This window comes from Bubalus kerabau, chromosome 7 (genome assembly GCF_029407905.1).
Source record: "Bubalus kerabau isolate K-KA32 ecotype Philippines breed swamp buffalo chromosome 7, PCC_UOA_SB_1v2, whole genome shotgun sequence".
Taxonomy (NCBI): Eukaryota; Metazoa; Chordata; class Mammalia; order Artiodactyla; family Bovidae; genus Bubalus; species Bubalus kerabau.
Window position 1 is genome coordinate 47568588 of NC_073630.1, and position 26185 is coordinate 47594772.

At 39.0% G+C, this 26185-nt stretch overlaps 1 protein-coding gene and 1 non-coding gene across 7 annotated transcripts in view; one reads left to right on the forward strand and one right to left on the reverse strand.

The window, feature by feature from the left end:
• PPARGC1A (PPARG coactivator 1 alpha) overlaps positions 1-26185 on the reverse strand; it is a 410292-nt gene that overhangs the window by 55199 nt on the left and 328908 nt on the right. The window lies entirely within an intron of this gene.
• Positions 20726-20797, forward strand: TRNAS-GGA (transfer RNA serine (anticodon GGA)). The gene has a single exon. It is a non-coding gene; the product is annotated as a tRNA-Ser (tRNA).

The window sequence follows — 26185 nt, forward strand, 5'->3', positions numbered from 1 at the left end:
CCGTGCAGCTGCAGATGTCTCACACCTGGATCTATATGGTATATTAAGACTGGGGACGCCAAGATGCAGACGATGTCAAATGATCTGATTACTGCAATATTCTGGCAATAGCATTAAAAAGAGAGAAAATTGTCTCAAGGTGGTTGGAAGCTAATCAGCGGCAAGTCTGTCCTCTCTGTGGGGCCATCTAGGGTGAAGGAAATCAAAGTGAGGTTCCCGACTCTCTGTGGCTCCTGGCCTGTCCCCAAGAGAATAGGAGCCACTTAGAGCCTGGGATTGGGCCTGAGACTCCTTGAGCACCTTTCATTCTCCATTAAAATGCTCTGCACAGAGTAGTGGGTTGTCAATAAATACTTGCAGAATAAATACGATATGAGAAGTTCATCTTTTCAATGACTTTGACGCTAAGTATTCTCCCTGGCTTTGGGTTTCCAAAGCATCTGAGTAAGTCTGCAATTTCCTAGGATTTAGAGTCTGAACTTCTAATACCAGACTGAGTACAACACTTATGGAAAATCTTTAAATACTTTATACTGAATTCCTTCTAGATACAGAATCACTCATGATCATCAGTGATTTATACACACCACGATGAGCATGCACAGTAGGGTAGCCTAAGACATCTGGTTAGACAAAGTGGTTAATAACACCAAAGGTAACATTTTCAAAACTGACCTTGATAACTGGATTTTTAAAAGTGTATGTGTCTTTAGCAACATGGGAGATGACAAAAGAAGTACAAACCAAACTGGATAAAAATTCAAGAGTTACAGAAAGGAGAAAACAAGTATTTAATGATAGCCTCACTTAATGACAGAACATACTAACAGAAATACCAAATAGTAAGAGTTTAAGAGAGTCAACTCACCCAACAACATGATTCTGCAGATTAGAAGACTGACCCCCCAAAGGGTTAAACAGACTTTCTCAAGGCCAATTAGTAACTGATCTAAATCTATATTTTGGGGGGGCCTAAGTAAGTAAGTGAAGTCGCTCAGTTGTGTCCGACTCTTTGCGACCCCATGGACTGTAGCCTACCAGGCTCCTCTGTCCATGGGGTTTTCCAGGCAAGAGTACTGGAGTGGGTTGCCATTTAATTCTCCAGGGGATCTTCCTGACTCAGGGATCGAACCCGGGTGTCTCCCGCATTGCAGGCGGACGCTTTACCCTCTGAGCCACCAGGAAAGCCCATGGGGGGCCTATGGTTTCCTTATTTTTTCTACCATACTATATCATTTCCCAGGAGGATTGGAGAAAATAATAGCAAAGAATCTTATTCGTACAGTTGCCCTTTATACTTTAGGCCTCAACATTGTTTAAAATACTGTAAATGGAAAGTTTCCAGTTCAGTCCTCCATAGAAACGCGGGACTACAATTAAGTTCCATGTCTGCGCTTTTAAATAATCATAAGTTTCTTGGGAATACAAATCATGATGTGTGTGTCAAACTGTCAGAAAACGTTAACAGATATTTATTGAGTATCTACTATGTGCCAGGTATTCTTGATGCTGGGAACATGAACAAAATAATTAAAAATGAACAAAGTAACTAAATGTCCCTGCCCTCACAGAGCTTATTCTAGCAAGGGGATACAGATGATTAACAACTTAAATTACTGTAAATTACAAAATAAACAATTGTGAGGAATGAAAGATTGGATACAGCAATAAGAATTCCACTTTTTAGAGAAAAGCCAAATATTTAAAAAATTAGATTTATTTACCAAACAGGGCATGACATTTTCTTATAAAAGATTTCATACTGGGATAATGTAAAAATACTTAAACTGCTGAAAATATAAACCTTAGTATAAAAGCCTGACTGAAAGAAAAGTTTCTTACTGACTGTCTTCTACACAAAGTAAAAGATATCTGTGACTCTCAAATTTGGCTGTATATTAGAATCACAGGAGCTATACACACACACACACACACACACACATATATATATATATATATATATATATATATATATTTGACCTTCCCTGCCCCTCACCAGAGCAATCAGTATCTTTGGAAGTAGGATTCAGTATTTTTTTCAAAAGCCCCCGTGGCTGGATTCTAATAGGAGACAAGGACTTAGTGGTAAAGCCTCTGTTATTGCTGTTCAGTCTTAAGTTGTATCTGACTCTTAGAGACCTCAAGGACTGCAGCTCGCCAGGCTTCCCTGTCCTTCACTATCTCCCGGAGTTTGCTTATTCTCATGTCCATTGTGCGGGTGATGCCATCCAACCATATCATCCTCTGTCACTCCCTTCTCCTCCTTCCCTCAATCTTTCCCAGCATCAGGGTCTTTTCCAATGAGTTGGCTCTTCATATCAGGTGGCCAAAGTATTGGCGTTTCAGCTTCAGCCTCAGTCCTTCCAATGAATATTCAGGGTTGATTTCCTTTAGGATTGACCGGTTGGATCTCCTTGCAGTCCAAGGGACTCTCAAGAGTCTTCCAGCATCACAATTCAAAAGCATCAATTCTTTGGCACTCAGCCTTCTTTATGGTCCAACTCTCACATCCATACATGTCTACTGGAAAAACCATAGCTTTGACTAGATGGACCTTGGTGAGTAAAGTGATGTCTCTGCTTTTAAATATGCTATCTACGTTTGTCATACTTGCCTTCCAAGGAACAAGTGTCTTTTAATTTCATGGCTGCAGTCACCGTCTGCAGTTATTTTGGAGTCCAAGAAGATAAAATTTACCACTGTTTCCACTTTTTCCCCATCTATTTGCCATGAAGTGATGGGAACGAATGCCATGATCTTAGCTTTTTGAATTTTGAGTTTTGAGCTAGTTTTTTTTTGTTTTTTTTTTTGTTTTTTTGTTTTTAACATTCCTCTTTCACCTTCATCAGGAGGCTCTTTAGTTCCTTTTCACTTTCTGCCATTAGAGTGGTATCATTTGTATATTTGAAGTTGTTGATATTTCTCTCGGCAATCTTGATTCCAGCTTGTGCTTCATCCAGCCCGCCATTTCGCATGATATACTCTGCATATAAGTTAAATAAGCAGGGCAACAATATACAGCCTTGACGTACTCCATTCCAAATTTTGAACTAGACATGTCCAGTTCTAATAGTTGCTTCTTGACCTGCATACAAGTTTCTCTGGGGATAAGTAATATGGTCTGGTATTCTCATCTCTGAGACTTTTCCAAAATTGGTTGTGATCCACATAGTCAAAGGCTGTAGCATAGTCAAAGAGGCAGAAGTAGTCTTTTTTTATAATTCGCTTGCTTTTTCTATGATCCAGTGGATGTTGGAGATTTGATCTCTGGTCCCTCTGCCTTTTCTAAGTTTAGCTTGTACATCTGGAAGTTCTTGGTTCACATACTGCTGAATCCTAGCTTGACAGACTTTGAGCATGACCTTGCTAGCATGTGAAATGAGTGCAATTATACATTAATTTGAACATTCTTTCACATTGCCCTTCTTCAGGATTGGAATGAAACTGTCCTTTTCCAGGCCTATGACCACTGCTGAATTTTCCAAATTTGCTGACATATTGAGTGCAATACTTTAACAGCATCATTTTAGGATTTGAAATAATTCAGCTGGAATTCCATCACCTCCCCTAGCTTTCTTTGTAGTAATGCTTTCTAAGATCCACTTGACGTCGCACTCCAGGATGCCTGGATCTAGGTGAGTGACCACACCATTGTGGCTATCGAGGTCATTAAGACCATTTTTGTATAGTTCTTCTGTGTATTCTTGCCAATTCTTTTTTAATCTCTTCTGCTTCTGTTAAGCCTTTGTGCCCATCCTTGGATGAAACGTTCCCTTGGTATCTCCAATTTTCTTGAAGAGATCCCTAGTTTTTCCCATTCTATTGTTTCCCTCTATTTCTTTCATTGTTCATGTAAGAAGCCTTTTTTATTTCTACTTGCTATTATCTGGGACTCTGCATTCAGTTCGGTGTATCTTTCTTTTTCTCCTTTGCCTTTTGTTTCTCTTCTCTTCTCAGCTATTTGTAGACCTCCTCAGACAACCACCTTGCCTTCTTGCATTTATTTTCCTGTGGATGGTTTTGGTCACTGCCTCCTTACAGTGTTATAAACCTCCATCCGTAGTTCTTCAGACACTCTGTCTACCAGATTTAATTCCTTGAATTTTTTGGTCACCTCCACTATATAGTCATAAGGGATTTGATTTAGGCCATATTTGAATGGCCTAGTGGTTTTCCCTACTTTCTTCAATTAAGTCTGAATTTTGCAGTAAGGAACTCATGATCTGAACCAGTCAGTTTCAAATATTGTTTTTGCTGACTGCACCGAGCTTCTCCATCTTATATATAAGCAATCTTATTTCAGTATGACTATCTGGTGATGTCCATTTGTAGAGTCATCTCTGTGTTGTTCTCTTGACAAAACTCTGTTAGCTTTGGCCCTTTGAGAGAAGTGAAAATGCTTGCTATGATTTTTATTTCACAGGCTTTTCCATGTGTAGGCCAGTGTCCCTGAATTCCCACATGTTCCACATAATGTCAGAGAAGGCAATGGCACCTTATTCCAGTACTCTTGCCTGGAAAATCCCATGGATGGAGGAGCCTGATGGGCTGCAGTCCATGGGGTCATTAAGAGTTGGACATGACTGAGCGACTTCACTTTCAACTTTTCACTTTCCTGCATTGGAGAAGGAAATGTCAACCCACTCCAGTGTTCTTGCATGGAGAATCCCAGGGACGGGGGAGCCTGGTGGGCTTCTGTCTGTGGGGTCGCACAGAGTCGGACTCGACTGAAGTGACTCAGCAGCAGCAGCAGCCACATAATGTGGTTTCATTTTCATCCAGTGCACATCACATATGGCCCCTTTGCCAGGTCTGGCTTTCTTTCCTGGGTTCAGGTCTCGCTTCAATTTTCCACGTAGTCTAGGCGTTGAAAGTTTCAGCTTTAAACTCCTGGGTTAGTTCCTGTCAGTATGTCTCTGCAGCGCTCAACCTTTCTTTAGTATGCATAAGACTATCAGATAGATCTCTCTGGCATATGGCAGGCAGGGACAACCACAGCCAAGAACCTCATTGCTATGACTGCTGTCATACTGGATCATTTCTTTAAAAAAAAGTCATATGAGATCACATTAGAGTGGCTTCTGACCACAGGCTGGGCAAACTATGAAAGTCTGGGTTTGAAGTAAAAAGGTGTTCAGGAGAGCACACACAGTGACATGCTGCTGCTGCTGCTGCTGCTAAGTCGCTTCAGTCGTGTCCAACTCTGTGCGACCCCATGGACGGCAGCCCACCAGGCTCCCCCGTCCCTGGGATTCTCCAGACAAGAACACTGGAGTGGGTTGCCATTTCCTTCTCCAACGCATGAAAGTGAAAAGTGAAAGTGAAGTCGTTCAGTCGTGTCCAACCCTCAGGGACCCCATGGACGGCAGCCCACTAGGCTCTCAAGTCCCTGGGATTCTCCAGGCAAGAACACTGGAGTGGGTTGCCATTTCCTTCTCCAATGCATGAAAGTGAAAAGTGAAAGTGAAGTCGTTCAGTCGTGTCCGACCCTCAGGGACCCCATGGACTGCAGCCCACCAGGCTCCTCCGTCCATGGGATTTTCCAGGCAAGAATACTGGAGTGGGGTGCCATTGCCTTCTCCAAAGTGACATGCTACATCCTTGCAAGTGATGATACAGATGTATATCAGTAAAATAAGACATACCCATTAAATACTATTAAGTTAATAAAGAAAGTTAGCCAGTGCCACCTGTTCAACCCATGATCTATGCATATATACTGGGAAACATCTGAAAGAATACACACCAAAAATTACAAGAAAGTGCGATTTCAGATGAATTTAATTCAAATTTTTTCTAATCTTTCTTTAATGACCACTTTTATATTTATAAAATAAATATATAAAAATAAAAAGCATGTACATTAACATGGTAAAGGGATAAGAGAAAAAAGCTTAGCATGATTAAAGAATTAATCCAGATCATTCCAGGTCTACTCAGCTCTGTAACTCTGGCTTAAAATCTGCCTTCCTTAGATCTTAATTTTTTCAACTCTAAAATGGCAGCAGTGGAATATGCCGTGTGTATCCCCTAAGGTTACCAGAAGCAGAAACAACATAAAACCTATGTGCTTTGAGGAAGAGTTGAGAAGCAATACACAAAAATGTAGTGCTACAAGTACATGCATCTCAGATAAAACCATTCAAACAATATTTACTGAATTTGCATTATACTTCCTAGCTGAATACTTAAATTTAGTTCTTCCTCAAAACACCCCACAGTATCAAGGAGATATAGCAACTTGTATAAGAACAATGACAGAATTGGCTGAACTAGGACAAAAATATCATTTTAAAAAATGATAGATTCCTAGAGAATTTAAACAGGGGGTATCCAGGAAAAGGAAAGGTGACGGTGATGGAAGACTCTATGGCAAAGCCATGGAAAGCGATTGAGAAACCACTCTGACACCCTTGCTGCCCCAGCTGACATCAATGGTTATAGACAGACTTTCCAGGTCTGCTTGTTGGGATGATGTCAGTCTGCTGTAATCTGTTCAGGGGTGAAAGATCTGATGCTATCAGATAGGGTGTACCTAGAGTACATCCTTTCACTTCTGGACACAATATGAAAATATACAGCTTTAGCAATTGACAGGGAAATAGTTCTGAGCCATCATAGCATCAATTGTAGCTTACTTTGTCCCTGGCAGAGCATTCAGCAGTTCAATATTCCTGAAACATTAACCCAAGATCCTTCATTTTGCATCTGTTCCTATTGATATCATGTCCCCTGTGAATATTTCCAAAGTAACAGTCAAAATCTTATGAGATTTGGCCTGAGAAGAATGGGGTTCAAGTTCTGATTCTGTCTCAGGCTAGCCAGTATCCTTAGAGAAGGCATTTGGGCCCTGTGACCTCAGTGCCATCAACTGTATGTAGATACCTGCTTCACATCATTGAGGTAAAGATTAAATGAGATATTGGGCAGAAGGGCAGTATAAAACACTATCAAGTATTTCCTTCTATTTATCTAATAACGTTCCTTTTAAAAGATCATTTCAAAATGTTACCCTGTCAATCAAAGAGCAAAACTTAAAAGAATATCCTAAGAAACCCCAAGTAATAAGAATTTAATTACCTAAGATGGGCCATTTCACAATCTTTACCTGTGATTAAGTACCTTTCTAGCTGCCATCTATGGGGTAGCACAGAGTCGGACACGACTGAGGTGACTTAGCAGCAGCAGCAGCTACTTATATAATAACTTGCGTTTTGTAACTTATTAAAGCTTATAGATATAGCCTTCAATTTGGAATAGCTGAACTAGGACAAAAATATCATTTAAAAAATTAAGTACCACTGAGTCAAAGGAAATATAACCATCAGATATAGGAAAAGAAAAGGTTATGATGTTTAAAGATGATAAGGGGAAGAAAGAATTGATCCATCTTATCTAGATGAAGCTAGTGGTAAAGAACCTGCCTGCCAATGCAGGAGACTTAAGAGATAAGGGTTCAATCCCTGGATCAGGAAGATCCCCTAGAGATGGAAATGACAACCCACTCTAGTATTATTCTCTGGAGAACCTCATGGACAGAGGAGCATGGCGTGCTATAGTCCATGGGGTTGCAAACAGTTGAACATGACTGAAGCAACTTAGCATACACGCATCTAAAAATAAGACGAGGCAAAACAGAGTCTTCAGGAAACATAACGGGTATTTTACTTTAATTTTTCATAAAGTCTTAAAAAAAGGAAAAAAGTCTCAATACATATTTAAGCATTTTGAAGTCCTTGGCCATGTTTTATGTGGCTTTACTCATTCATTCTTCTTTTTATTAATTTGTATATTTAGAAAATACTTCTTGAATGGCAAGTGTCTCAGACACACAGAAGCGGTTCTAACAGATACCTCCCTGTCCTCATGATGTTTACAGCATCCCAGTTCCTCAGCTGTCATTGGTATAGAATCTAACACAATTACTTAAATAATAAATGAAGGAAGAAATAGACTAAAAATGAAAAAAAAATGAGAAAAAGGAAACTGAAAATCAAAGAAATTAGGAGGAGAATGGAATAATTCACAATTTTATTATCACTTTTAGTTAGAAATGAAACACTCTTCTTACATTACACACTTCATTTGGGCTGTGGGCTTCAGAAAATAATTACTGACTTTGAAATGTGAATTATTTCACATTTCACATTCACACAATTCTTTAACTGCTCTTTATTCTTAAACATTGCCAAGATTTTCTTTGGGAACTACAGCTATAATAAAACAGAGGAGAAATAAGATTTTTCTTTGGGCTTCTGTGACAGTGATCAGAGCATTATTGCCATAAAGGCCAAATAAAATCAAACCAAAGTCTACCAGGGAACTAAAAAGTAAACTCTTGTTTTGTCAGGAACTGTCTATTTCTGTAAAGTGCAAGTATGACAGCAAGAAACAGCTCTCTTTCTAGTAGATAATACAACGGCTTCAAACTTTTTAATGATTACATATTTAATTTTGAAAACAGTAAGGCTGCTCTAAAATCAAACTTATTTCAAGATAAAGGGAAAGTGAAGAAAAATTTCTAGGTGTATAAATAAAAGGGAATAGTAATCTTTGAGCTCTTGCTGTGTGCTAGAGATATTGTAACTGCTCTTTCCTTTTATCTGTAAATAATCCTATAAAAGAGCTATCATTTCACCATTTCACAGAAAAAGAGACTGAGGCTTAAAGAGGCTAAGAAACTTGCCTAAGTGTACATTGCAAACATGTGACCGAGTGGAAATTTGAACCCAGGCTCCCCCTCTTTTTAGTGTCCCTAATTTTTCTGGAGCATTTTTTAAGTTGCAGAATTCAAAATTCTTATATCCCTATAGATGTGAATTTCAACTTAATTGTTAATTTTATTTTCAAGATCCCTTTGGGGGCAGGGGGGGAACACAGCTCACTGAATATTCTTCTAGAAAAAAAAGTCACATGTTTCATTGCTTCTAATAAGTTTTTGCAGCTCAGAAGTTTCCATTACATTCTGACAGTTAAGTTGCTAATAAACTGAGGAACCACTAATTAACTTATCTATCTCACAAATTCAAGATCCAGCTAGCACCCTAGAACACAACTTCCATCACTGGACTGAAAATCCCTCACATTTTGCAGTCCACTTAGTGACTAGATTTGATCTGAGTAAGCTGCATACTGTTTGTGTACTTGATGTGAAGTTCTGACTGGGAACACACACCCACACATTGTCACATATTTGTGACAGGATGCCCTGCTGCTGTCGACTGTGTTATCAAAACCTATGATAAAATATTGTTATGCTGGGACCAGTGCAATGGCTGTGGACCCAATCTAAAAAAATTTATGGTAATTGAAACCACAGAATCTTAGGAAATGCAGTCAATTTCATGGAGTATCAAAAGGTCACCCTATTCAATTTATACTTGAGGCTGAACACAATATTGAAAAAAACACACGAAAGCCAACGATCTTATCAGTTGTCCAGGATGCAACATCTACTGACTATATAAGGTAATTTACTGATTACTGAATAAATGCATTACCTGTGTGGAGCCCTGTATCTAGCTCACCAAGTTCCTGTAAAGAGCTCTGTAAAAGTGTTACCAACTATGTCAACATTACCATACTAACTGCTCTGTTCAAGCTTCACTAACAGCAAACTTTTTGGTTCCATGTTCCGCTGGTAACACTAAAGGTTCTTGGAAATTTTGCTATCTGCTCAAATTCTGGCTATACAATTTGCCTTACAGGGGTCATTTAAGAACAAGAACATTAAGTGTACTAAATTAGGTGCTTCTCAAACAATAACATGCATACACATTATCAGATGATGTTGGTTAAATGCATATTCTGATTCTGGGGATCAGTCTGAGATTCTGAATCTCTAATCACCTCTTGGATGCTATGGTGCTGCTCATCCATGGACCACAGTTTGAGTATCAAGTCTCAGGTTTTCCTCATTGACTCAGCACATTTTCTCAGCACATCACGCAAGGCAGAAAAATTCTGTTTATTATAGCTAATCCCCACCAGAAAGGCACCACTGGAATGTTTTGAATGAAGACTTAGATTTTTATACATTTCACTCATGCTAGTTCTGTTTCCAAACTGAAGATCTTTGGGCCAGATATAGCCTAGACATATGTTTTGTTTGGATAATGTAGTGTTCACCTACAGAAGGCTTTAAACTTTATTAAATTGGAAACTAATATTTACTAAGCTGGAGAGTTCATCTGAAACTTTTGTTTTTCCAAAGAAGTCAAAAGATTTGAGGAGCAGCTGATCATTTTACACAAAAGAAGTGTGTTGGTTGCTCAGTCGTGTCTGACTCTTTGCGACCGCATGAACCCACCAGGCTCCTCTGTCCATGGGATTCTGAATACTGGAGTGGGTTGCCATTTCCTTCTCCAGGAGATCTTCCCAACCCGAGTCGCCTGCATTGCAGGTGATTCTTTACTGCCTGAGCCACCAGGGAAACCCCCTTACACAAAGGATGTCCCACCAATTCTCCCCTCTCTCCCCTTACAGCTCCGACATTGAGTTTCCATGGCTTTACTGTATTTCCCACTAGCATTAAAGTCTCTTTCTCCTCCGATCCTCCTTTTTTCCCTTTTTACTATGTACTCATTATGATATCTCATATAAAATGCTTTTCCCAATTTTTCCCCCATATAAATCCTAAGTATAGCTTAAGATCTTGTTTGATTTTTTCCCCATCTCATTAAATATTACTGAAAAACACCAACATAACTCTTTTAAAGTGTTATAGCACATCCTACTATACTTTAAGCTTATTGTGTAAAGCCTAGTTTTTATCTTTTCGTAAGCACATTTTTATCAGCCTTCATCTATGTAGTGAAATAGATAGATATAAGATATATGACTCAGATAAGGATATGTGCATGCATTTGTATACCAATCACCCCAGCTTTTAACTAGATTGTCACTTTCCTCAAGGGATGAACAATACACTGTGGAGTTTGCAGATTAACAAAATGGCCAATAGGAAGCAATTACAAGCAAAATTATTTGCTAATTTTATTCTAGAGCTATAATATATCTTCTTTCACAGATTTTCCTTGTTGTACAAGGGATTTTTAAAAATGTTGTTGTTGTTGTTTAAGTATTTAGCACTTAGGATATTGGTTTCCTATATTAGAAGAAGGTTTGGGTTAAAGAAAGCAAAGGCATAGTTAAAACTTTTACCTACTTAAAATGTAATAGCTTGATTAAAGGTAAGTATAGAAAAAGGGGATCATCTTTAGTGGAAGATATGCTCTGAAATATCTCTTCAAATGGGGAGCATGAGAGGGTGTAAGAAAGATAGGTAGAACAGAAAATTCAGCAATAATGCAATATTTACATCAGAGTGGTGATACTTTATATGCGACTCTAATACAATGGGCCAAAGAATTATTATTTATTGAAGAGATAAGAAGAAATATTTCCTAAGTTATATCTACTACATTGCCTCAGAAAAAATTGAGATACATTTTGAGGGGGGAAAGTATATGAGATGAATCGCAAATTGTCAGACATGTTTCCATATCATGGAAAAACCACTATCCTAAGTTAACCTGTTAGCCACTGTGAATTTTCAGGGATGGAAATGAAGAGGGATTTCTGCAAAAAATTCTTATGCTGTACCTGAAATAATCCCTGCCCCTTAGTCAAACTCCCCAGAATATTAAGGTAATGACTGCATTATATCCATTCAGGAGGATACCTCAAAACTTGATAAAATCATGAAAGCATTTGTAAAACTATTTGATAAGTCAAATATTTCATTTTGGGGGGAGGAGCCCCCTCCATGAATGAGTCCTCATGCCATAAAGCAGGAGAGAGCTGGAGAGGTCAGACAATGAAGGAGCTAAGGATACAAGAGCTGGCGTCAGACTACGAGGCCATGAGTCCTAGCTCTGACATTCAATAGGGCCCAGGACCTAGCGTGAGCTACTGAACTTCTCTACAACTCAAATCCCCATCTGTAGTAAAGACAATAATAAAGTATCTGCCTCAAGGTTGTTGTAAAGATTAAACGAATTAAAACATGTAAAGTGCTTAGAATACTTCTTGGGACATAGAGGCTTTCAATAGTTAAATGTTTTATCTTTGTTACCCTGAATAAGTTTATAATCCAGTCAAGGAAGAGAGGTGAGTGAGTGAGTGAGTGAGTGAAAGTTGCTCAGTCATGTCCAACTTTTTGGGATCCCACGGATTGTAGCCCACCAGGCTCCTCTGTCCACGGAATTCTCTGGGCAAGAATACTAGAGTGGGTAGCCGTTCCCTCATTCAGGAGCTCTTCCCAATCCAGGGATTGAACCCAGGTCTTCTGCATTGCAGGTGGGTTCTTTACCATCTGAGCCACTGAGGAAGCCCAATAGTTAAATGTTTTATCTTTGTTATCCTGAATGAGTGAGTTTATAATCCAGGCAAGGAAGTGTGATTAGAACAATGAAAATATAACTAATTCCACAAGGCCATGAAAGTATGACATGTCAGATAAGTCCTTCAGAGACTGAGGGTTGGTTCTGAGAAGGGAGCATCATTTTTAATTTTATGTAATGTTGCCCGGAAACCTGGCAAGGGATTTCTTATCAAAGTCATATCATTTTTAGCATAATTACAGTATTGTGGTCATGGAAATCCCTTTGACAATATTTACAAACAGACCTCTCCTAATGTCTGGGTTTGCTAAGACATCAAGTTTTCCCTCTGACCTGTAAATGAGAGTTCATGGTGAGCACATCTAGAACTCACAGTAAAGTCGATTATGAACCTATCCAATTACGAGAAACACGTTCAAGTTTCTGATGGCCTCGCAACTTGACTGGCTGGACAGAGATGTCATACAGCCAAATAATTTCAAAGCCTTAGCAAAGAAGCCCAGCTTGAGAGAAAAAAATAAAACAACTATAAATGAAGATGCCTTTGTCCCACAAAAATGAATTTTGTTTTTATTTATTTTTTGACTAATCTATTACATTTTATCCAAATGTAAGAGTACAATTTTATTTTATTTACATATTTTGACATCATAAATCCAGTAAAGTCTGAAGCCTGTATTCAAATTAGGAATGACATAACACTGATATGGAAAGCCACAATTGGGAAAAAAATATATTTTCTTTACAAATAATAAATGTTAGAGAGTTATGGACAAAAGGGAACCCATGTACACTGTTGGTGGGAAAGTAATTGGTACAAGCCACTATGAAGAACAGTATGGAGGCTCCTTAAAAACCTAAGATTACAACTATTGTGTGTGTGTGTGTATGTGTGTGTGTGTATGTGAGTGCACGTGTTAATTGCTTCAGTCATGTCCAACTCCTATGTGACCACATGGACTGTAGCCTGCCAGGCTCCTCTGTCCATGGAATTCTCCAGGCAAGAATACTGGAGTAGGTTGCCATTCCCTTCTCCAGGGGGTCTTCCTAACCCAGGGATTGAACCGGGCTCTCCGGCATTGCAGGCAGATTCTTTACCATATAAGCCACCAGGGAAACCCTTATAACTACCATATAACTACCTCCAGTTCCACTTCAGGACATGTATCTGGAGAAAACCATAATCTGAAAGGATACATGCAATCCAGTGTTCATTGCAGCACTGTTTACAATAACCATGACATGGAAGCAACCTAAATGTCCATTAACAAGGGAATGAATAAAGAAGTGTTACATACATACAATGGAATATACTCAGCCATAAAAAAATGAAATAATGCCATTTGCAGCAACATGAATGGACCTAGAGATGATCATGGTAAGTGAAGTAAGTCAATAAGTCATACAGAGAAAGACAAATATCTTACAATATCACTTGCATGTGGAATCTAATTTTTTAAAGTGATACAAATGAATTTATTTACAAAACAGAAACAGACGTATATATCAAAAACAAACATGGTTAGCAAAAGTGAAACGTGGTCAAGGGGGAAATAAATCAGGAGTTTGTGATGAATGTATGTACAATACCATATATATATAAGATAGAGAACCAACAAGGACCTTCTGTACAGCACAGGGAACTCTACTCCATGTTCTGTGATAACCTATGTGAGAAAATAATCTAAAAACAAATTGAATATATGTATATTTATAACTGAATTACTTTGCTGTACACCTGAAACTTACACAACACTGTAAATCAACTATACTTCAATAAAATTAAAATTAAAAATAGAGAAGTGTGACATAACTAGAGAGAAGTTTGTTATGGAAAATAAAGGAAAATGATGTAAAAAACATGCTTTCTTTAATATTTATTTAATGGAAGCCTATCAACTCCATACAAAAAGCTTCATGTATTTGCATTTACTGACAACAACAACAAAATGGTGATACAGAGATTTGCTATCATTCATACCCCTTCCTTGGTCATTATCTGAATGTCAAATAATAAATATGTATTTTAATACTGATAATATACATAGGACTACAATGTTTGGCTCACAGGCAGAGCTCACCTTAAAAATTGTTCATCTGTGTATATTTCCTAGGGAAAGATGTGCCATTTACTTTTGTATTCTAAATCTCTGATATAGCAGATGCCGAGTTAATCTCAGATGGATGAATGAATGAATGTAAAGAGAAAAAGAGGAAAGAAGAGAAAGAAAGGCCTTATTTCAAAATAAAATAGGTTCAAATATATTACCTAAGTTATCCTCCCATGATGCTACTTTTCATTTCTTTGTCTTATTTGAACCCATCATTTAGCACTCGAAACAAACAGTACTTAATATTAATTATCTTTTAAAATACCTGTCTTGGGAGTTCCCTGGTGCTTAGGATTCAGTGGTTTTATTCCCATGGCCCAGGTTCAACCCCTACTTTGAGAACTGAGATCCCACAAGCTGAGCAGCGTGGCCAAAAAATAAATAAATAAAATGAATTAAATAAGTGAATTCATGAACTAATTGAAGAACACCCAACTTTACTTCCAAATAGACAATGACCTAGAACATAGTAGGCATTCAACAAACACTTGTTTAAAAACTGAGAATGGTTAACTGCAAGCTCTTTTAAGACAATCAAGTACCAAGTTATGCTTGACATTTCTCTGAATACCTAGCATTGAATATTTCCTAATGCACTCCAAAAATAATTTCAAAATTTTAATGCCTTATTCATTCAACATACGCATAACAAGAGCTGACTGTATTTCAGACACTGAGTTAGGTATGGGAATATGTTAGTGAAAATCACAGCTCACACTCTCAAATATCTTCCTATCCAATGGGAGAGGCAGAATAGAAACAGACAGACTGAGGAGAATGGGGGAATCTATGAGGCACACAGTAGATGGAGCTGGATGTCCTGGGTACTTGAAGGAGACAATCTAACAGAGGTGATGTAGAAGACAAAGTCTGGATGATAATTAGGAATTAGGTAGGCAAAGAGATGTGCTACATTTAAACAAAACAGTGTAACTCACACACAGAAAAACTCAAAGTGTCACCAGAGCTGACATCTAGTAGACGTTCAATAAATAACTACTGAATTAATGACCAATTACACAAGTCTGGGTCATATTATGGGATCCAGTCAACATTTAACTATTACCAGGTTCTCCCACTCTGAACCAAAATAAAGTGGTATTTGGGTATTTGTTATACCGTCATCATATATATGTGTTATATAATTATAAAAACAACAAAAAACATTTATATTCCCTAACCCCACCCCAAATCACTCAACCAGCATAGATTAAAACTCACTGCCTTTCCAGAATGAGCCATTAAAACTGTAAAGAAAACCAAGCAGCAGTTGTTGAAAATGCCAAATGCTGAAATTTTGCAGCCAGCATTCTGAGCAAAGGTTCCCATGTCGATACTTTTATAGTGTAGGCCGCCACTGCCTCTTGGCTTCCTCTTACCCTGGACTCATTAGTCATCACAGACGTCATTGACTCAATGGGGTCCAGTTTAACATACAAAATGCCTTTGCTTGTTGGCGCTCCTCAGCCACATCAGAGAGAGGCCCAGGCCATGCTCAAAGCTGCAGGACCCTCTGAGAAGTCACACTGTACTTGCTTGCCTTCCCTCCAAAGGTTACATTTCATGACAGAGATTAAACATCTCATTCATCCTAGGATGGTTTTTGGAAATTATGCACTAATGATAGCCACTGAAGCAAGTAGCTTAGTCATTCCCCTTTGGCCTCCATCTAGAGCTTCCCAATTTGGTCATTTTTTTCAGCAAAGATTTCTCAGGTGCCTACCATGTGCTAGGAACAGTGCTAAGAGCAGGGTCCATGGTAAATAAAAAAGACATGGCCCCTTCCTCCTAGAATTTATCTTGGATTCAAGGTACAGGTTGGATACACACTAGGAAGTCAGTAGCAGAAATCCCACTTCCCCCTCATCATTGACAGGCTGGCACAGAGCCCAGGGACAGGCTGCTGGACACTCTTTCCCCGGAATTTGAATCTTGCCCAAAATACTCTTGCAGTTTTGTTCCCAAGGACACTTTGGGTTTTACAGAGCTATCCAGGAAGTTTGGGGTATTGAATGTTCCCTCAAATGGCCATTTATTGACTAACAATTAGGTCCAAGCATTGAACTATGCACTTCCCTTACATTATTTCTACATATATTATTTGAATTTTTTTTTTTAAGTGAAAAGACTAATGTTTCTTGGCAGAGACACACAAATGATTTTTCAGGGTAGCAAATACGTGTGATCATGGAATGTAATGTTTAACACTTCCTTCTGTGTTCTCAGAGCCAGCACACCACTGGGCTTACAGAAGACGCTCATCATTGATCTCCTATACATATTCCTGGGATTGCTGGATCAATGTAAAATGTTTAGGAGTTGTTGGTGGTGGTGGTTAGTCACTAAGTCATGTCCAACTCTTTGTGATCCCATGTCCTTCACTATCTCCCCATGTTTGCTCAGATTTATGTCCATTGAGTCAGTGATGCTATCTAACCACCTCATCCTATGCCACCCTCTTCTCCTTTTTCTCTCAATCTTTCCCCGAACCAGGGTCTTTTCCAATGAATCAGCTCTTCAGTCCAGGAAGCCAATGTATTGGAGCTTCAGATTCAGCATCAGTCTAATGAATATTCAGACTTGATTTCCTTTACGATTGACTGGTTAGATCTCCTTGCAGTCCAAGGGACTATCAAGAGTCTTCTCTAGCACCACAATTCAAAGGCATCAGTTCTTTGGTGCTCAGTCTACTTTATGGTCCAATTCTCACATTCATAAATGACTAGTGAAAAACCATAGCTTTGACTATAGGGCTATGATTGCATATCACCAAATGCTAATGAAATGTACAGACCATGAGATGGAGAGTTCATCTTTGGAAACTAATGTCAGAAGCAAAGTTTCATAAAATATATTTAGTGTGTGTGTGTGTATATACACATATATGAATATATATATATATTTATATTTTGAAGGTATAAGTAATTAAAATATCAGTGCTATTTTTAATTCATGGAATTCTAGAGGAGAGCCACTGGGTGGTGAGAGTCCTGCTGTTTACTTAGGAGCAAGAACCTCATTCTATTCATTAATGTCAAGGACTTTATGCTGACAAGACCCTCCAACCACCTTTAGGATCCTATAGCTTTCATGTGTTGTTTTTTGACTTCCCTGTATGTTTGTGGCAGCACCACAATTTCCTTTTACAAAACAATCCCTTCTATACTAGATATGCACTGAGAGCCAGAAAGCCAAAGCCCCACTCTCTGCTCACCAGCCAGGGCCTGGCACAGAACCCACGGGAAAACTGTAAAAATCTGAATAGTGATCTGAATCCTCTTAGAGCTCTGTTTCAAGGCTTGCAAGCCCAGTTCAGTAGTCTCATCAGTTCCAACAGCCACTAATGTCCTTTTGCTCCTCTGCTTGGGAATTGATTTTAATTTTTCATTCTATTGTTTACAACCAAAGAATTCTAAATTCCAACTATTCTGAATGGTCTCCATGGAATAGACAGATTCTTGGAAAATTTAAGGCTTTTTTCATAATTACATTTATTATCTTTATGGATATGCTTATGGATGAAGGATAAACAGCATCATCTCCAGCTGTTTATAAGTTTTTTACTTGTTAAAAATTATTTTTGCATATCCACTATGTCCAAACACTGTGTGAAGCACATTCATTGTATTATCTCATTTAATCCTAATAACATTCCACTAGAACATAAGCTCCAAGAGGGTAGGATTTTTACTCTCTTGTTTACTACTGAATCTCAGTGTCCAGCAGATATTTCACATGCAATAAATTTTCAGGAAATTTTTACTGAATGAATGACTAACCTTATGAAGTAGGCAGCACAAGTATATGAAAGAAGAAACTGAAACTCAGAGAAGCTATGTAAATATATCCATGATCCCACAGCAAGTAAGTGGTGGAACCAGGATTTCAAACCCAGGCCTATCTGACAGCAGGACCCAACCTTCTAACCACGTGATGACTTTGGGTTCTTGGGATACAGAAAAGAAGGAAATTGCCAATGTCTAGGAACTTTGGCAAGGCCCTTTGATTTTCTGTGTACTCTTGTGAAGAAGAGATATGGTCCTCATTTGTTTTTTGTAAGTTTTCCATAATCTCTCCATACATGTGGGAAAATGCCACATGTAGAGATAATATGTTAAAACTGAGAGAGAGGATTGAGAGTCAAACATCACCTTTGCCAATGCTAGCCTCTTAATTCTGAAACTGAATCTCACACTGCAAAACATTTGCTTTCCAGTCCTTTTAGGAAGGCAGGAAGAATTAGTGAAAGTTACATGGACTGACTCTGTGTGCCACAATATAAATAAAAATTAAGGTAGCTAAATATATAAATACAAATTATACAATTTTAAAGTATAAATTTATATTTATATTTTATAACTTATAAATATAAATTTAGGTAATACATAAATATAAATTTATATAACATAATTAAACACAGTTTTAAATAGAAATTACAGTATTATTATAATACTTTGAATACTAGTCCACTCCAGTACACTCTTCAAATGAATTATCCACTCTGTGCTCTTCCCAGGAAATAAAGTTATATTACCAGGTGATGCTAGTATAATGATGCTAGTAAAATGATACTCAAGCATCATTTCATAAACCGCTTTTCCCTGGATTGCCTCTGTTAAGTAGGAAAGAGTGACATTGTTTAAATGCCAGTCCCAAAGTCAGACCAAGACAAGGCTCAACTCAGAGGTGATGGCTGCAAAGCAACAGAGTCACTGCTGAGCCAGTTCAGATGCGAGCTTTGGCTTCAACAATTGGCTCTGGTATGCCTACATGCTGAAAGTGTAAGGGACTGGTATCTGTAGGATCTTCTAAGCAAAGAAAAGAGAAAAGATGTGTTCAGAGTAGTAGAAAGAAAATTAGGAGACTGAAAAGAGGAACATTAATAACAACTAAAACATTTAAAATAAAATACCAAGGGAGAAAAGAGTTTTACTACATTCAAGTCAAAGGGGAATATTCAAATAGCACAGAAAATTCCAGAAGAATGGAGACCTCATAAAGGGCTTTATACTAGATAATTAAGAATTCCCTGATGATATCAGAGGAAGTGCCATTAAATTCAAGCACCATTAATTCAGGATTAGATGCAATGATATTTTCTCCCCATAATCCTTCAAAAATGGATGAAAATATGAGTATTAAAGCTAGAAGTAAAAAAGGAATGAGGAGCAAGAGAAGAATTCTAAAGAGCTGAGGAATTCTAAATAAAGAATACAAAGATGGAACAACATAGGGGACAATAAAATATAGTGGGACAATAAAAAAGCAGGACAATATAAAGGCCAGAATCTAAACAGTGATGCTTGGAGGATATTGGGTACTACCAGTTTGCACTCTGTTTGATAATATTTACCTACTGACCATTCTTAGCCTCCTTGGGATGACCAGCCTCCCAGGAATAACAATAGTGTCTGGTAATACCAGTTGCATTCTTGGATATGTATCTTCATTCAATCAACAGTATAACTGTTACCATAATACCCTGATCAATACTCTGCTACCCAAACTAGAACAGGATGACCTTTAAATACAACATACTTCAAATGAAGGGCAAGACCACATGACAGTCCTTTTTTGGTGTGCTGCAGTGGGAGTGGTTGTGAGCACTCTCATGTTTAGACAGCAATAAAACACTGTTTTGTAAACATAACCAGAAATGCAAAATGGGCACCACTTTATCTTAAACATCAGTGCACAAAAACCTGTATTATTTGAAACAAAGAATGAACTAGCTGAAATGGAATCATTGACCCAACCAAAGATTTTGATAGTTACCAGACCCAGTCTGGCCACTACTCAAGAGAGCTTGTTAACAGGTAATTTTCTCAGTCCCCATAAATATTTCCAGGATGGTTTTTAAGATCACAAGTAAAATATCATTAATTCATTCATTAGGCAGCACTGAGCACTTCTCATTCACAGATTTTTGAACTAGGGACTAAAGAATAGCTAAGAGAATGTAGGAACCGAAAAAAAATAAAAATCATCATCCCACTTGAGCTGAGAGAATAATACACAGTCTTATGACACGTATTTATTGAGTTCCTATTATGTGCAAGGCATTGTGCATAAAAAAGAGATGAATCAGGCACAGTTTTACTTTTTAACCCAAGAAAGCAGAAAGACAAAACGTTAAGGAAAAAAAAGGCACAGCCACAAATGCAAAATGATTTGATGTCCACTAAAGAAAGGATTCATGGGGTCGCAAAGAGTCAGACACGACTGAGCGACTGAACTGAACTGAACTGAACTGAAAGAAAGGAGAGGGCTTCCCTGGTGGCTCAGAGGTTAAAGCGTCTGCCTGGAATGCAGGAGACCCGGGTTCGATCCCTGGGTAGGGAAGATCCCCTGGAGAAGGAAATGGCAACCCACTCCAGTACTCTTGCCTGGAGAATCTCATGGAGGGAGGAATGATAAGAGCTAAGTGCAATTGTAAGAAACGGTCTATTGGGGGGAATACACCTGTTTTCAATTGCATTTTAAAAGAGTTATATACCCCACTAAACTTGCCTTCCAGGAGACCTGTCTTATAGGCATATTCTACCAAATCCAGTTTACAAATACATGTCCAAGAGTTCAGTAAAGGACTTTAAAGCCAAGTTTAGGATGTGTTATCAATACTTTGTAATTGCCTTCCTTCTCAACCAAATGCCAACAAAAATATCCATCCATCAGTCAATAAGTATCAGGAACATACACACCGAGGGCATGAAGAATATCACAAAGAGTTCCTGGCCTTACAATTTTAATATATGCTTTCAAGTACGTGTGTGCATGCATGCTAAGTCACTTCAGTCGTGTCTGACTCTGTGCGACCCTCTGGACTATAGCCTGCCAGACTCCTTTGTCCGTGGGATTCTTCAGGCAAGAATACTGAAGTGGGTTGCCATGCCCACCTCCGAGGATCTTCCCAACCCAGGTATCGAACTTGGGTCTCCTGCATTGCAGGCGGATTCTTTACCATCTGAGCCACTAGGGAAGCCAGCTTTCAAGTATAATCTTATGCAAATGAAATCATCTACAGATCCATGGGTAGTAAGGTATAAACTCTGATCTGCTGAACAGGCTGTGGCAGGATGGATTCATGCTGATCTCTCCACTGAATAGCATGAAATCTCTTCCAACAAGATCAGATCTGGGCTCCGCTAGCTCTTGGGGTAGAGGTGGAATTAATCAGGGAACACTTCCAGAATTTGAGAGATTCCTGTGATTTTAAAATTCAGAAGAAATGAAAACAAGGGGACAGAAATAATTCCAGGCATTTGGAAAATTTGAAAAAGGCTGGGAGTAGGAGGGGATGAGAAGCTTAGAGCCCAGCAATAGAGGTATTAAGTCAAAGGGTGTGGTTAAAAATTCAAGTCTGGGAGTCAGGCAATCTTAGTTCTTCTAGTTCCTCTTTGTAACTTGGCCCTAGAGAGGTTACTTACCAAAACCTCACTTTCTGACCAGTAAAGTGAGATAACACCTCCAACCCATCATGGCAATTAGGTGAATCAGACATGATCACTTATTTTTAATATATTAAGTTAAACCTTATAAGGGCTTCTCAAGTGGTGCAGTGGTAAAGAATCTGCCTGCTAACGCAGGAGACACAAGAGACATGGGTTCGATCCCTGGGCCAGGAAGATCTGCTGGAGGAGGAAATGGCAACCTGATCCAGTATTCTTGCCTGGAAAATTCTATGGACAGAGGAGCCTGGAGGGCTACAGTCCATGAGGTTGCAAAGAGTTGGACACGACTGAGCACACTCACATACACACAAACTTCATAAAATAAAACATTTTTTTTTACATGATAACACTGTTTAGAGATGTGTAGCCCCAGCGTCTAGCACATAAAAATACCCAAAGTTACTGTTTCTATCAGCAAGAGAAAGCCTGGCAAATTATTGACCTCAAAGCAAAAGTGAAAAATCTTTAATATGTCAGACAAAGGGAAATCTCGATATCCCTCCTCCACAGTGTCTGCCAAATAAATATTTCCTTTAAGACACCCATCCTCATAAAGACTTTCATGACTGCTCCCAAGCTCAATTGCTATATTTTTTTTCACTGATTTCTAATAGCAGCCACCCCAGACTCTTTAAATCTATGCATATTACATTCTAGATCCTTCCTCTCGGCTCCTGCCATGAACCATACCCTTCCCTGATTCTCTTGTTTTCCTTAACTGATCCCAAAGCCTCCAAATCACCCAAGCTTGAAACCACAGCCATTTTTACTCTTTTGTCTCACCACAGCATCGAACCTCTCACTAGATGTGCTGAAGATCTTCATCGATTCTTTCTTCACAGTGTCTTCCACATCCACCCCTTCCTCTCATTGTCACCCTCATTTCCTAATTCCAGCCCTATTACCTCAAGCTTGAAAACCACAACGGCCTCCTTACTGGGCCTCTGCCTGCAACTTCTGTGCAAGACCACACTTTTTCCATGATAAAAAGGTCTGTCTCCTGTCTTCCCCCTGCTTGTCCTGACCTAAGTCTGTCCATTATGCATATGTGTGTACTTGTGCATGCTCATTCACTCAGTCGTATTCAACTCTTTGCGACCCCGTGGACTGTAGCCCACCAGACTCCTCTTGCCTGGAATTTTCTACATTTCCTACTCCAGGAGATCTTCCTGATCCAGAGATCGAACTCACGTCTTCTGCATTGGCAGGCAGTTTTTGTTTTTTTTTTTTTTTTAATCACTGTGCTTCCTGGGAAGCCCTGTTAACCATTATATGAGTCACTTAAGGTACCTGGCCCTCAGATTCCCTATTGTCGGACTAATCTCTCCTTAGTTCAATACTAAGATTCTATCCACTTGGTCTCTCCACCACCATGACTTTGCTCTCACTATTGCCTCTGTCCCATCCAGTTTGTTATGTTAATAGATGGAATAAATCCTGGCATATAGTAGGTGGTCATTAAATATGTGGTGAGTAAATAAAGAGAAGAAAACTGATGTCTGAAATATTTCCCTTTCCTCTCTGCTGATGGACATCTCTGTTCAGAAGATCTGTTTCAGTTCTGACTTCTGTCTTCTCCCACGGGTCTTAAGGATCTTTCCCAATTCTAAAACTCTAAGAGGCATTTAGAGCTAATATCTCTAAGAGCTAATATCATGCTGATGAGCATATTTCCTTATGGGACAGCTAGTTTCTAATGGAGCCCAGGGACTAGATCCCTGATTTGTATTTTTGACATGATGCCTAGAATATGGCTTTGTTGAATGACCATCCATGTTTCACCTGTTCTCCAACTATGACCCATGAATAGGTCTTGTTTCCTCACAAAGCTGTATATCCCCCCCAAAAAAAGAATTCCTGAAGTTCATGAACTTTTTTTATATGTACCATAGTTTCTGGCAAAGTTCTAGGCACACAGAAGAAGCTGAAAAGTAATGGCTTCATCATCTAGTATGGCATGTGTGAGATATGAAGCCTTCAGAAGTAGCAGAAACAGCCCTGACAGAGGGAAGATGGTGGCAGAGTCAAGAGGGCATGATCACTAAGCACACGTTGATAAGAGTTGAAAAGAAATGATGGAGGAGATGCCATCATTCACCTAAGAATGAGGAACTTTTTAGCAACAGACAGAAAGTGGAGAACAAAGGACAGGGAGACAGAGGCAGTGACCCTAAGGCTTGTGGTTTGGGGGAAAAACAGCAAACTCGTTTCTGATCTCTGGGAGCATACAAACAAGAAGTTAGGCAACCTGGTGTGCGCTGGGTTGCAGAGTCAGCCTGTGCTAAAGATTAACAGCTGGTCTTAAAGAGGACTAAAGATCAGGAGGAGGCAGCTTGCAGAGCACAAAACACTTCCCTGGCAGTAGACTACAATGTCAGGACAAAGAATGCCCAGAGCCCACCAGTGTTCTGCAGAAATACGCACCATGTGATCATTTAACAGGCAATAGAACATCTCAAGAAAGCAAATATATCCTTGGAGATAGCTACTTGACAGGCCAGTGTTTCTGATGCTTCCTGATGAAAAATATTAATAGCAATTTAATCCTATTGACACTGAGGGCACGCAATGGGAACCAGGGAATTTGAGTTCTGGTTAAATACTAACTCCTAAAACCCTAATCTGTGGGAAGATAGAAATCATGCATAACCAAGAGTGGTGGGGCATTTATCAGGGGCTTAATGACATGTTTATGAGAAGGCTGGTAATTGAGGCAGAATCACTGTGGAAGAGAGGAAACCCAGGCATGGTGTCTGGGACAGAGGAGGGCCTCTATACATATCCTCAGTTTTTCTGACTGCCACTGTGTGGGCCTGGGTATCTTCTTCCTACAGTTTGGTGACAAGTCTCCTTGAGAACTGCTGCTACTGCTGCTGCTAAGTCACTTCAGTCATGTCCAACTCTGTGTGACCCCATAGATGGCAGCCCACCAGGCTCCCCCGTCCATGGGATTCTCCAGGCAAGAACAATGGAGTGGGCTGCCATTTCCTTCTCCAGTGCATGAAAGTGAAAAGTGAAAGTGAAGTTACTCAGTCATGTCCGACTCTTAGCGACCCCATGGACTGCAGCCCACCAGGCTCCTCTGTCCATGGGATTTTCCAGGCAAGAGTACTAGAGTGGGGTGCCATTGCCTTCTCCGCCTTGAGAACTGAGGCCTGCCTTAAACACCTTTCTATCCCCACCACACCTGGCTTACTACCTTGCCTATACTCTGAGTTCAAGAAATTTCTGGGTATTGATTGCTGAAATCTACCTGATGCTGAATTGCCAATTTCAGTCTTCTGAATTTCAATAAACCAGTCAATCTGGGAACAACTTTAAACTTAGAGGGTTAACAGTATGATTTTTGAAGAACTAAGTATAAGATAATACACTGTTAAGTGTTGTAATCCACATTTGTGTTTATATGGTTTAAATTGAGGTAGCTCACAACTGTGTCTCCAGACATACACCTACCCCATACAACCTGCAGCACACATACACAGTTGTGAACAACAGAAAGCTGATAAAGTTGTTTGTATATAGTATATAGAGACAGACAGACAAGAATTGACAGAGCAATAGTCTCACAGAGAGTTGTTAATATGTAAGGAAGAAAGATAGCAGGAATAGCCAGCCTAGTGTTTTAAAACTGCATTTTCTTTGCTTTCTGCTTTTAAATTACACACTGCAAAGTCACTGAGGAGAAAGCTTTAAGAAAACTTTCATTTGCTATGGTACAGCTCGCTGGTCTTTCTTTGCCTAAAAAAAATAAATAAATAAACCCCCTGGAAACGTTTCTTTCTTCTCATAGACATTAATAATGATAGCTTGAACTGTAAAGATTTGGTTTTACTGAAGGTAATGGAGTAATGTTTATTTCCATTAGACTAGGCCTATAAAATCCTCTTTTTATAACCATGAGCCTACAATTTCAAAACAGCAAAGTTTGACATTTTGGTCTCTGACAGGCAACACTTAATATTGGGATGTTTTAAAAATCTATATGAAAAAAACTCTTAATACAAGATAGGCTGAACATTTTCCCAGAAAATGGTTTGTTTTAGCTATCTCTCTTCTTCCTGGATGGACGAGGAAAATCAGACAGCTTATTGGCTTAGTTTGTTAGGCCAGGTTAAAGGGATGCAATGCCAAAAGACTCTTAAGGGAGCTTACCCTTGGGCTAAAAATAGCAGGCACTGGAGAATTATCTTAAATATGACCAAACTTGTTCTGTACTGTGAATGTAGATAACTGTAATATGTTTCCATTTTTGGTCTTTTCAGGGCTTTTTTTAAAT